The following is a 12,316-nucleotide window of genomic DNA, read 5'->3' on the forward strand; positions in this document are numbered from 1 at the left end:
GGCGAGGGGCCTCCGAGTGGCTTTTGGGGAGGGCGAGGGGCCTCCGAGTGTCTTTTGGGCAGAGCGAGGAGCCTCCGAGTGTCTTTCAGGGTGGGCGAGGGGCCTCCGAGTGTGTTTTGGGGTGGGCGAGGGGCCTCCGAGTGTCTTTCGGGGAGGGCGAGGGGCCTCCGAGTGTCTTTCGGGGAGGGCGAGGGGCCTCCGAGTGTCTTTCGGGGAGGGCGAGGGGCCTCCGAGTGGCTTTCGGGGTGGGCGAGGGGCCTCCGAGTGTGTTTTGGGGTGGGCGAGGGGCCTCCGAGTGTCTTTCGGGGTGGGCGAGGGGCCTCCGAGTGTCTTTCGGGGAGGGCGAGGGGCCTCCGAGTGTCTTTCGGGGAGGGCGAGGGGCCTCCGAGTGTCTTTCGGTGTGGGCGAGGGGCCTGCGAGTGTCTTTCGGGGAGGGCGAGGGGCCTCCGTGTGGCTTTCGGGCAGGGCGAGGGGCCTCCGAGTGGCTTTCGGGGAGGGCGAGGGGCCTCCGAGTGGCTTTTCAGGAGGGCGAGTGGCCTCGGAGTGGCTTTCGGGGTGGGCGAGTGGCCTCCGAGTGCCTTTCGGGGTGGGCGAGGGGCCTCCGAGTGGCTTTCGGGGAGGGCGAGGGGCCTCCGAGTGTCTTTCGGGCAGGGCGAGGGGCCTCCGAGTGTGTTTCGGGGAGGGCGAGGGGCCTCCGAGTGTGTTTCGGGGAGGGCGAGGGGCCTCCGAGTGTCTTTCGGGGAGGGCCAGGGGCCTCCGAGTGGCTTTTTTTTAGGGCGAGGGGCCTCGCAGTGGCTTTCGGGGAGGGCGAGGGGCCTCCGAGTGTCTTTCGGGGAGGGCGAGGGGCCTCCGAGTGTCTTTCGGGGAGGGCGAGGGGCCTCCGAGTGGCTTTCGGAGAGGGCGAGAGGCCTCCGTGTGGCTTTCGGGGAGGGCGAGGGGCCTCCGAGTGGCTTTTGGGGAGGGTGAGGGGCCTCCGAGTGGCTTTCGGTGAGGGCGAGGGGCCTGCGAGTGTCTTTCGGGGAGGGCGAGGGGCCTCCGAGTGGCTTTCGGGCAGGGCTAGGGGCCTCAGAGTGGCTTTCGGGGAGGGCGATGGGCCTCCGAGTGTTTTTTGGGGTGGGCGAGGGGCCTCCGAGTGTCTTTCGGGGCGGGTGTGGGGCCTCCGAGTGGCTTTTGTGAAAAGCGAGGGGCCTCGGAGTGTCTTTCGGGGAGGGCGAGGGGCCTCCGAGTGTCTTTCGGGGAGGGCGAGGGGCCTCCGAGTGGCTTTCGGGGTGGGCGAGGGGCCTCCGAGTGGCTTTTTTGTAGGGCGAGGGGCCTCCGAGTGTCTTTCGGGGAGGGCGAGGGGCCTCCGAGTGTCTTTCGGGGAGGGCGAGGGGCCTCCGAGTGTCTTTCGGGGAGGGTGAGGGGCCTCCGAGTGGCTTTCGGGGTGGGCGAGGGGCCTCGGAGTGTCTTTCGGGGTGGGCGAGGGACCTCCGAGTGTCTTTCGGGGTGGGCGAGGGGCCTCCGAGTGTCTTTCGGGGTGGGCGAGGGACCTCCGAGTGTCTTTCGGGCAGCGCGAGGGGCCTCCGAGTGGCTTTTGTGGAGGGCGAGGGGCCTCCGAGTGTCTTTCGGGGAGGGCGAGGGACCTCCGAGTGGCTTTCGGGGTGGGCGAGTGGCCTCGGAGTGGCTTTCTGGGTGGGCGAGGGGCCTCCGAGTGGCTTTCGGGGAGGGCGAGGGGCCTCCGAGTGTCTTTTGGTGAGGGCGAGGGGCCTCCGAGTGGCTTTCGGGGTGGGCGAGGGGCCTCCGAGTGTCTTTCGGGGTGGGCGAGGGGCCTCCGAGTGGCTTTTGCAGAGGGCGAGGGGCCTTGAAGTGTCTTTCGGGGTGGGCGAGGGGCCTCCGAGTGTCTTTTGTGGAGGGCGAGGGGCCTCCGAGTGTCTTTCGGGGAGGGCGAGGGGCCTCCGAGTGGCTTTCGGGGAGGGCGAGGGGCCTCCGAGTGGCTTTCGGGGAGGGCGAGGGGCCTCCGAGTGGCTTTTGGGGAGGTCGAGGGGCCTCCGAGTGGCTTTCGGAGAGGGCGAGCGGCCTCGGAGTGTCTTTCGGGGTGGGCGAGGGGCCTCCGAGTGTCTTTTGGGGAGGGCGAGGGGCCTCGGAGTGTCTTTCGGGGTGGGCGAGGGGCCTCCGAGTGGCTTTTGAGGAGAGCGAGGGGCCTCGGAGTGGCTTTCGGGGAGGGCGAGGGGCCTCCGAGTGTCTTTCGGGGAGGGTGAGGGGCCTCCGAGTGGCTTTCGGGGAGGGCGAGGGGCCTCCGAGTGTCTTTCGGGGAGGGCGAGGGGCCTCCGATTGGCTTTCGGGGAGGGCGAGGGCCTCCGAGTGGCTTTCGGGGTGGGCGAGGGGCCTCCGAGTGTGTTTCGGGGAGGGCGAGGGGCCTCCGAGTGTCTTTCGGGGAGGGCGAGGGGCCTCCGAGTGGCTTTCGGGGAGCGCGAGGGGCCTCCGAGTGGCTTTCGGGGAGGGCGAGGGGCCTCCGAGTGGCTTTCGGGCAGGGCGAGGGGCCTCCGAGTGGCTATTGGGGAGGTCGAGGGGCCTCCGAGTGGCTTTCGGAGAGGGCGAGCGGCCTCGGAGTGTCTTTCGGGGAGGGCGAGGGGCCTCCGAGTGTCTTTCGGGGTGGGCGAGGGGCCTCCGAGTGTCTTTCGGGCAGGGCGAGGGGCCTCGGAGTGTCTTTCGGGGTGGGCGAGGGGCCTCCGAGTGGCTTTTGAGGAGAGCGAGGGGCCTCGGAGTGGCTTTCGGGGAGGGCGAGGGGCCTCCGAGTGTCTTTCGGGGTGGGCGAGGGGCCTCCGAGTGGCTTTTGTGGAGGGCGAGGGGCCTCCGAGTGGCTTTCGGGGAGGGCGAGCGGCCTCCGATTGGCTTTCGGGGAGGGCGAGGGGCCTCCGAGTGTCTTTCGGGGAGGGCGAGGGGCCTCCGAGTGGCTTTTGGGGAGGGCGAGGGGCCTCCGAGTGTCTTTTGGGCAGAGCGAGGAGCCTCCGAGTGTCTTTCAGGGTGGGCGAGGGGCCTACGAGTGTGTTTTGGGGTGGGCGAGGGGCCTCCGAGTGTCTTTCGGGGAGGGCGAGGGGCCTCCGAGTGTCTTTCGGGGAGGGCGAGGGGCCTCCGAGTGTCTTTCGGGGAGGGCGAGGGGCCTCCGAGTGGCTTTCGGGGTGGGCGAGGGGCCTCCGAGTGTGTTTTGGGGTGGGCGAGGGGCCTCCGAGTGTCTTTCGGGGTGGGCGAGGGGCCTCCGAGTGTCTTTCGGGGAGGGCGAGGGGCCTCCGAGTGTCTTTCGGGGAGGGCGAGGGGCCTCCGAGTGTCTTTCGGTGTGGGCGAGGGGCCTGCGAGTGTCTTTCGGGGAGGGCGAGGGGCCTCCGTGTGGCTTTCGGGCAGGGCGAGGGGCCTCCGAGTGGCTTTCGGGGAGGGCGAGGGGCCTCCGAGTGGCTTTTCAGGAGGGCGAGTGGCCTCGGAGTGGCTTTCGGGGTGGGCGAGTGGCCTCCGAGTGCCTTTCGGGGTGGGCGAGGGGCCTCCGAGTGGCTTTCGGGGAGGGCGAGGGGCCTCCGAGTGTCTTTCGGGCAGGGCGAGGGGCCTCCGAGTGTGTTTCGGGGAGGGCGAGGGGCCTCCGAGTGTGTTTCGGGGAGGGCGAGGGGCCTCCGAGTGTCTTTCGGGGAGGGCCAGGGGCCTCCGAGTGGCTTTTTTTTAGGGCGAGGGGCCTCGCAGTGGCTTTCGGGGAGGGCGAGGGGCCTCCGAGTGTCTTTCGGGGAGGGCGAGGGGCCTCCGAGTGTCTTTCGGGGAGGGCGAGGGGCCTCCGAGTGGCTTTCGGAGAGGGCGAGAGGCCTCCGTGTGGCTTTCGGGGAGGGCGAGGGGCCTCCGAGTGGCTTTTGGGGAGGGTGAGGGGCCTCCGAGTGGCTTTCGGTGAGGGCGAGGGGCCTGCGAGTGTCTTTCGGGGAGGGCGAGGGGCCTCCGAGTGGCTTTCGGGCAGGGCTAGGGGCCTCAGAGTGGCTTTCGGGGAGGGCGATGGGCCTCCGAGTGTTTTTTGGGGTGGGCGAGGGGCCTCCGAGTGTCTTTCGGGGCGGGTGTGGGGCCTCCGAGTGGCTTTTGTGAAAAGCGAGGGGCCTCGGAGTGTCTTTCGGGGAGGGCGAGGGGCCTCCGAGTGTCTTTCGGGGAGGGCGAGGGGCCTCCGAGTGGCTTTCGGGGTGGGCGAGGGGCCTCCGAGTGGCTTTTTTGTAGGGCGAGGGGCCTCCGAGTGTCTTTCGGGGAGGGCGAGGGGCCTCCGAGTGTCTTTCGGGGAGGGCGAGGGGCCTCCGAGTGTCTTTTGGGGAGGGCGAGGGGCCTCCGAGTGTCTTTCGGGGAGGGTGAGGGGCCTCCGAGTGGCTTTCGGGGTGGGCGAGGGGCCTCGGAGTGTCTTTCGGGGTGGGCGAGGGACCTCCGAGTGTCTTTCGGGGTGGGCGAGGGGCCTCCGAGTGTCTTTCGGGGTGGGCGAGGGACCTCCGAGTGTCTTTCGGGCAGCGCGAGGGGCCTCCGAGTGGCTTTTGTGGAGGGCGAGGGGCCTCCGAGTGTCTTTCGGGGAGGGCGAGGGACCTCCGAGTGGCTTTCGGGGTGGGCGAGTGGCCTCGGAGTGGCTTTCTGGGTGGGCGAGGGGCCTCCGAGTGGCTTTCGGGGAGGGCGAGGGGCCTCCGAGTGTCTTTTGGTGAGGGCGAGGGGCCTCCGAGTGGCTTTCGGGGTGGGCGAGGGGCCTCCGAGTGTCTTTCGGGGTGGGCGAGGGGCCTCCGAGTGGCTTTTGCAGAGGGCGAGGGGCCTTGAAGTGTCTTTCGGGGTGGGCGAGGGGCCTCCGAGTGTCTTTTGTGGAGGGCGAGGGGCCTCCGAGTGTCTTTCGGGGAGGGCGAGGGGCCTCCGAGTGGCTTTCGGGGAGGGCGAGGGGCCTCCGAGTGGCTTTCGGGGAGGGCGAGGGGCCTCCGAGTGGCTTTCGGGCAGGGCGAGGGGCCTCCGAGTGGCTTTTGGGGAGGTCGAGGGGCCTCCGAGTGGCTTTCGGAGAGGGCGAGCGGCCTCCGAGTGTCTTTCGGGGAGGGCGAGGGGCCTCCGAGTGTCTTTCGGGGTGGGCGAGGGGCCTCCGAGTGTCTTTCGGGCAGGGCGAGGGGCCTCGGAGTGTCTTTCGGGGTGGGCGAGGGGCCTCCGAGTGGCTTTTGAGGAGAGCGTGGGGCCTCGGAGTGGCTTTCGGGGTGGGCGAGGGGCCTCCGAGTGTCTTTCGGGGAGGGCCAGGGGCCTCCGAGTGGCTTTTTTTTAGGGCGAGGGGCCTCGCAGTGGCTTTCGGGGAGGGCGAGGGGCCTCCGAGTGTCTTTCGGGGAGGGCGAGGGGCCTCCGAGTGTCTTTCGGGGAGGGCGAGGGGCCTCCGAGTGTGTTTTGGGGTGGGCGAGGGGCCTCCGAGTGTCTTTCGGGGTGGGCGAGGGGACTCCGAGTGTCTTTCGGGGAGGGCGAGGGGCCTCCGAGTGTCTTTCGGGGAGGGCGAGGGGCCTCCGAGTGGCTTTCGGGGAGGGCGAGGGGCCTCCGAGTGTCTTTCGGGGAGGGCGAGGGGCCTCCGTGTGGCTTTCGGGCAGGGCGAGGGGCCTCCGAGTGGCTTTCGGGGAGGGCGAGGGGCCTCCGAGTGGCTTTTCAGGAGGGCGAGTGGCCTCGGAGTGGCTTTCGGGGTGGGCGAGGGGCCTCCGAGTGTCTTTCGGGGAGGTCGAGGGGCCTCCGAGTGGCTTTCGGGGAGGGCGAGGGGCCTCCGAGTGTCTTTCGGGGTGGGCGAGGGGCCGCCGAGTGTCTTTCGGGCAGGGCGAGGGGCCTCCGAGTGTCTTTCGGGGAGGGCGAGGGGCCTCCGAGTGGCTTTCGGGGAGGGCCAGGGGCCTCCGAGTGGCTTTTTTTTAGGGCGAGGGGCCTCGCAGTGGCTTTCGGGGAGGGCGAGGGGCCTCGGAGTGTCTTTCGGGGAGGGCGAGGGGCCTCCGAGTGTCTTTCGGGGAGGGCGAGGGGCCTCCGAGTGGCTTTCGGAGAGGGCGAGAGGCCTCCGTGTGGCTTTCGGGGAGGGCGAGGGGCCTCCGAGTGGCTTTTGGGGAGGGTGAGGGGCCTCCGAGTGGCTTTCGGTGAGGGCGAGGGGCCTGCGAGTGTCTTTCGGGGAGGGCAAGGGGCCTCCGAGTGGCTTTCGGGCAGGGCTAGGGGCCTCGGAGTGGCTTTCGGGGAGGGCGAGGGGCCTCCGAGTGTTTTTTGGGGTGGGCGAGGGGCCTCCGAGTGGCTTTCGGGGAGGGTGTGGGGCCTCCGAGTGGCTTTTGTGAAAACCGAGGGGCCTCCGTGTGGCTTTCGGGGAGGGCGAGGGGCCTCCGAGTGTCTTTCGGGGAGGGCGAGGGGCCTCCGAGTGGCTTTCGGAGAGGGTGAGGGGCCTCCGAGTGGCTTTCGGGGAGGGCGAGGGGCCTCCGAGTGGCTTTCGGGGTGGGCGAGGTGCCTCCGAGTGTGTTTCGGGGAGGGCGAGGGGCCTCGGAGTGTCTTTCGGGGAGGGCGAGGGGCCTCCGAGTGGCTTTTGAGGAGAGCGAGGGGCCTCGGAGTGGCTTTCGGGGTGGGCGAGGGGCCTCCGAGTGTCTTTCGGGGTGGGCGAGGGGCCTCCGAGTGTCTTTCGGGGTGGGCGAGGGGCCTCCGAGTGGCTTTTGCAGAGGGCGAGGGGCCTCCGATTGGCTTTCGGGGAGGGCGAGGGGCCTCCGAGTGGCTTTCGGGCAGGACGAGGGGCCTCCGAGTGGCTTTCGGGGAGGGCGAGGGGCCTCCGAGTGGCTTTTGGGCAGAGCGAGGGGCCTCCGAGTGTCTTTCGGGGTGGGCGAGGGGCCTCCGAGTGGCTTTTGGGGTGGGCGAGGGGCCTCCGAGTGTCTTTTGGGGAGGGCGAGGGGCCTCCGAGTGTCTTTCGGGGAGGGCGAGGGGCCTCCGAGTGTCTTTCGGTGAGGGCGAGGGGCCTCCGAGTGTCTTTTGGGGTGGGCGAGGGGCCTCCGAGTGTCTTTCGGGGAGGGCGAGGGGCCTCCGTGTGGCTTTCGGGCAGGGCGAGGGGCCTCCGAGTGGCTTTCGGGGAGGGCGAGGGGCCTCCGAGTGGCTTTTCAGGAGGGCGAGTGGCCTCGGAGTGGCTTTCGGGGTGGGCGAGGGGCCTCCGAGTGTCTTTCGGGGAGGTCGAGGGGCCTCCGAGTGGCTTTCGGGGAGGGCGAGGGGCCTCCGAGTGGCTTTCGGGCAGGGCGAGGGGCCGCCGAGTGTCTTTCGGGCAGGGCGAGGGGCCTCCGAGTGTGTTTCGGGGAGGGCGAGGGGCCTCCGAGTGGCTTTCGGGGAGGGCCAGGGGCCTCCGAGTGGCTTTTTTTTAGGGCGAGGGGCCTCGCAGTGGCTTTCGGGGTGGGCGAGTGGCCTCGGAGTGGCTTTCTGGGTGGGCGAGGGGCCTCCGAGTGGCTTTCGGGGAGGGCGAGGGGCCTCCGAGTGTCTTTTGGTGAGGGCGAGGGGCCTCCGAGTGGCTTTCGGGGTGGGCGAGGGGCCTCCGAGTGTCTTTCGGGGTGGGCGAGGGGCCTCCGAGTGGCTTTTGCAGAGGGCGAGGGGCCTTGAAGTGTCTTTCGGGGAGGGCGAGGGGCCTCCGAGTGGCTTTTGGGGAGGGCGAGGGGCCTCCGAGTGTCTTTCGGGGAGGGCGAGGGGCCTCCGAGTGTCTTTCGGGGAGGGCGAGGGGCCTCCGAGTGGCTTTCGGGGTGGGCGAGGGGCCTCCGAGTGTCTTTCGGGGAGGGCGAGGGGCCTCCGAGTGGCTTTCGGGCAGGGCGAGGGGCCTCCGAGTGGCTTTTGGGGAGGTCGAGGGGCCTCCGAGTGTCTTTCGGGGAGGGCGAGCGGCCTCCGAGTGTCTTTCGGGGAGGGCGAGGGGCCTCCGAGTGTCTTTCGGGGTGGGCGAGGGGCCTCCGAGTGTCTTTCGGGCAGGGCGAGGGGCCTCGGAGTGTCTTTCGGGGTGGGCGAGGGGCCTCCGAGTGGCTTTTGAGGAGAGCGAGGGGCCTCGGAGTGTGTTTCGGGGAGGGCGAGGGGCCTCCGAGTGTCTTTCGGGGAGGGCCAGGGGCCTCCGAGTGGCTTTTTTTTAGGGCGAGGGGCCTCGCAGTGGCTTTCGGGGAGGGCGAGGGGCCTCCGAGTGTCTTTCGGGGAGGGCGAGGGGCCTCCGAGTGTCTTTCGGGGAGGGCGAGGGGCCTCCGAGTGGCTTTCGGAGAGGGCGAGAGGCCTCCGTGTGGCTTTCGGGGAGGGCGAGGGGCCTCCGAGTGGCTTTTGGGGAGGGTGAGGGGCCTCCGAGTGGCTTTCGGTGAGGGCGAGGGGCCTGCGAGTGTCTTTCGGGGAGGGCGAGGGGCCTCCGAGTGTCTTTCGGGGAGGGCTAGGGGCCTCGGAGTGGCTTTCGGGGAGGGCGATGGGCCTCCGAGTGTTTTTTGGGGTGGGCGAGGGGCCTCCGAGTGTCTTTCGGGGCGGGTGTGGGGCCTCCGAGTGGCTTTTGTGAAAAGCGAGGGGCCTCGGAGTGTCTTTCGGGGAGGGCGAGGGGCCTCCGAGTGTCTTTCGGGGAGGGCGAGGGGCCTCCGAGTGGCTTTCGGGGAGGGCGAGGGGCCTCCGAGTGGCTTTTTTGTAGGGCGAGGGGCCTCCGAGTGTCTTTCGGGGAGGGCGAGGGGCCTCCGAGTGTCTTTCGGGGAGGGCGAGGGGCCTCCGAGTGTCTTTTGGGGAGGGCGAGGGGCCTCCGAGTGTCTTTCGGGGAGGGTGAGGGGCCTCCGAGTGGCTTTCGGGGTGGGCGAGGGGCCTCCGAGTGTCTTTCGGGGTGGGCGAGGGACCTCCGAGTGTCTTTCGGGGTGGGCGAGGGGCCTCCGAGTGTCTTTCGGGGTGGGCGAGGGACCTCCGAGTGGCTTTCGGGCAGGGCGAGGGGCCTCGGAGTGGCTTTCGGGGTGGGCGAGGGGCCTCCGAGTGTCTTTCGGGGAGGGCGAGGGACCTCCGAGTGGCTTTCGGGGTGGGCGAGTGGCCTCGGAGTGGCTTTCTGGGTGGGCGAGGGGCCTCCGAGTGGCTTTCGGGGAGGGCGAGGGGCCTCCGAGTGTCTTTTGGTGAGGGCGAGGGGCCTCCGAGTGGCTTTCGGGGTGGGCGAGGGGCCTCCGAGTGTCTTTCGGGGTGGGCGAGGGGCCTCCGAGTGGCTTTTGCAGAGGGCGAGGGGCCTTGAAGTGTCTTTCGGGGAGGGCGAGGGGCCTCCGAGTGGCTTTTGGGGAGGGCGAGGGGCCTCCGAGTGTCTTTCGGGGAGGGCGAGGGGCCTCCGAGTGTCTTTCGGGGAGGGCGAGGGGCCTCCGAGTGGCTTTCGGGGTGGGCGAGGGGCCTCCGAGTGGCTTTCGGGGAGGGCGAGGGGCCTCCGAGTGGCTTTCGGGCAGGGCGAGGGGCCTCCGAGTGGCTTTTGGGGAGGTCGAGGGGCCTCCGAGTGGCTTTCGGAGAGGGCGAGCGGCCTCCGAGTGTCTTTCGGGGAGGGCGAGGGGCCTCCGAGTGTCTTTTGGGGAGGGCGAGGGGCCTCCGAGTGTCTTTCGGGCAGGGCGAGGGGCCTCGGAGTGTCTTTCGGGGTGGGCGAGGGGCCTCCGAGTGGCTTTTGAGGAGAGCGAGGGGCCTCGGAGTGTCTTTCGGGGAGGGCGAGGGGCCTCCGAGTGTCTTTCGGGGTGGGCGAGGGGCCTCCGAGTGGCTTTTGTGGAGGGCGAGGGGCCTCCGAGTGGCTTTCGGGGAGGGCGAGGGGCCTCCGATTGGCTTTCGGGGAGGGCGAGGGGCCTCCGAGTGGCTTTCGGGGAGGACGAGGGGCCTCCAAGTGGCTTTTGGGGAGGGCGAGGGGCCTCCGAGTGTCTTTCGGGGAGGGCGAGTGGCCTCCGAGTGGCTTTCGGGGTGGGCGAGGGGCCTCCGAGTGTGTTTTGGGGTGGGCGAGGGGCCTCCGAGTGTCTTTCGGGGTGGGCGAGGGGCCTCCGAGTGTCTTTCGGGGAGGGCGAGGGGCCTCCGAGTGTCTTTCGGGGAGGGCGAGGGGCCTCCGAGTGGCTTTCGGGGAGGGCGAGGGGCCTCCGAGTGTCTTTCGGGGAGGGCGAGGGGCCTCCGTGTGGCTTTCGGGCAGGGCGAGGGGCCTCCGAGTGTCTTTCGGGGAGGGCGAGGGGCCTCCGAGTGGCTTTTCAGGAGGGCGAGTGGCCTCGGAGTGGCTTTCGGGGTGGGCGAGGGGCCTCCGAGTGTCTTTCGGGGAGGTCGAGGGGCCTCCGAGTGGCTTTCGGGGAGGGCGAGGGGCCTCCGAGTGTCTTTCGGGGTGGGCGAGGGGCCGCCGAGTGTCTTTCGGGGAGGGCGAGGGGCCTCCGAGTGTGTTTCGGGGAGGGCGAGGGGCCTCCGAGTGGCTTTCGGGGAGGGCGAGGGGCCTCCGAGTGGCTTTTTTGTAGGGCGAGGGGCCTCCGAGTGTCTTTCGGGGAGGGCGAGGGGCCTCCGAGTGTCTTTCGGGGAGGGCGAGGGGCCTCCGAGTGTCTTTCGGGGAGGGCGAGGGGCCTCCGAGTGGCTTTCGGGGTGGGCGAGGGGCCTCCGAGTGTCTTTCGGGGTGGGCGAGGGACCTCCGAGTGTCTTTCGGGGTGGGCCAGGGGCCTCCGAGTGTCTTTCGGGGTGGGCGAGGGACCTCCGAGTGGCTTTCGGGCAGGGCGAGGGGCCTCCGAGTGGCTTTCGGGGAGGGCGAGGGGCCTCCGAGTGTCTTTCGGGGAGGGCGAGGGACCTCCGAGTGTCTTTCGGGGTGGGCGAGTGGCCTCGGAGTGGCTTTCTGGGTGGGCGAGGGGCCTCCGAGTGTCTTTCGGGGAGGGCGAGGGGCCTCCGAGTGTCTTTCTGGGTGGGCGAGGGGCCTCCGAGTGTCCTTTGTGGAGGGCAAGGCGCCTCTGAGTGTCTTTCGGGGTGGGCGAGGGGCCTCCGAGTGTCTTTTGGTGAGGGCGAGGGGCCTCCGAGTGGCTTTTGGGGTGGGCGAGGGGCCTCCGAGTGTCTTTCGGGGTGGGCGAGGGGCCTCCGAGTGGCTTTTGCAGAGGGCGAGGGGCCTCCGAGTGTCTTTCGGGGAGGGCGAGGGGCCTCCGAGTGGCTTTTGGGGAGGGCGAGGGGCCTCCGAGTGTCTTTCGGGGAGGGCGAGGGGCCTCCGAGTGTCTTTTGGGGAGGACGAGGGGCCTCCGAGTGGCTTTCGGGGAGGGCGAGGGGCCTCCGAGTGTCTTTTGGGGAGGGCGAGGGGCCTCCGAGTGTCTTTCGGGGAGGGCGAGGGGCCTCCGAGTGGCTTTTGGGGAGGTCGAGGGGCCTCCGAGTGGCTTTCGGGGAGGGCGAGGGGCCTCCGAGTGGCTTTCGGGGTGGGCGAGGGGCCTCCGAGTGTCTTTCGGGTGGGCGAGGGGCCTCCGAGTGGCTTTTGCAGAGGGCGAGGGGCCTTGAAGTGTCTTTCGGGGAGGGCGAGGGGCCTCCGAGTGTCTTTTGGTGAGGGCGAGGGGCCTCCGAGTGGCTTTCGGGGTGGGCGAGGGGCCTCCGAGTGTCTTTCGGGGTGGGCGAGGGGCCTCCGAGTGGCTTTTGCAGAGGGCGAGGGGCCTTGAAGTGTCTTTCGGGGAGGGCGAGGGGCCTCCGAGTGGCTTTTGGGGAGGGCGAGGGGCCTCCGAGTGTCTTTCGGGGAGGGCGAGGGGCCTCCGAGTGTCTTTCGGGGAGGGCGAGGGGCCTCCGAGTGGCTTTCGGGGTGGGCGAGGGGCCTCCGAGTGGCTTTCGGGGAGGGCGAGGGGCCTCCGAGTGGCTTTCGGGCAGGGCGAGGGGCCTCCGAGTGGCTTTTGGGGAGGTCGAGGGGCCTCCGAGTGGCTTTCGGAGAGGGCGAGCGGCCTCCGAGTGTCTTTCGGGGAGGGCGAGGGGCCTCCGAGTGTCTTTTGGGGAGGGCGAGGGGCCTCCGAGTGTCTTTCGGGCAGGGCGAGGGGCCTCGGAGTGTCTTTCGGGGTGGGCGAGGGGCCTCCGAGTGGCTTTTGAGGAGAGCGAGGGGCCTCGGAGTGTCTTTCGGGGAGGGCGAGGGGCCTCCGAGTGTCTTTCGGGGTGGGCGAGGGGCCTCCGAGTGGCTTTTGTGGAGGGCGAGGGGCCTCCGAGTGGCTTTCGGGGAGGGCGAGGGGCCTCCGATTGGCTTTCGGGGAGGGCGAGGGGCCTCCGAGTGGCTTTCGGGGAGGACGAGGGGCCTCTGAGTGTCTTTTGGGGTGGGCGAGGGGCCTCCGAGTGTCTTTCGGGGAGGGCGAGTGGCCTCCGAGTGGCTTTCGGGGTGGGCGAGGGGCCTCCGAGTGTGTTTTGGGGTGGGCGAGGGGCC

This window comes from Struthio camelus, chromosome 3, assembly GCF_040807025.1.
Source record: "Struthio camelus isolate bStrCam1 chromosome 3, bStrCam1.hap1, whole genome shotgun sequence".
In the NCBI taxonomy this organism is placed as follows: Eukaryota; Metazoa; Chordata; class Aves; order Struthioniformes; family Struthionidae; genus Struthio; species Struthio camelus.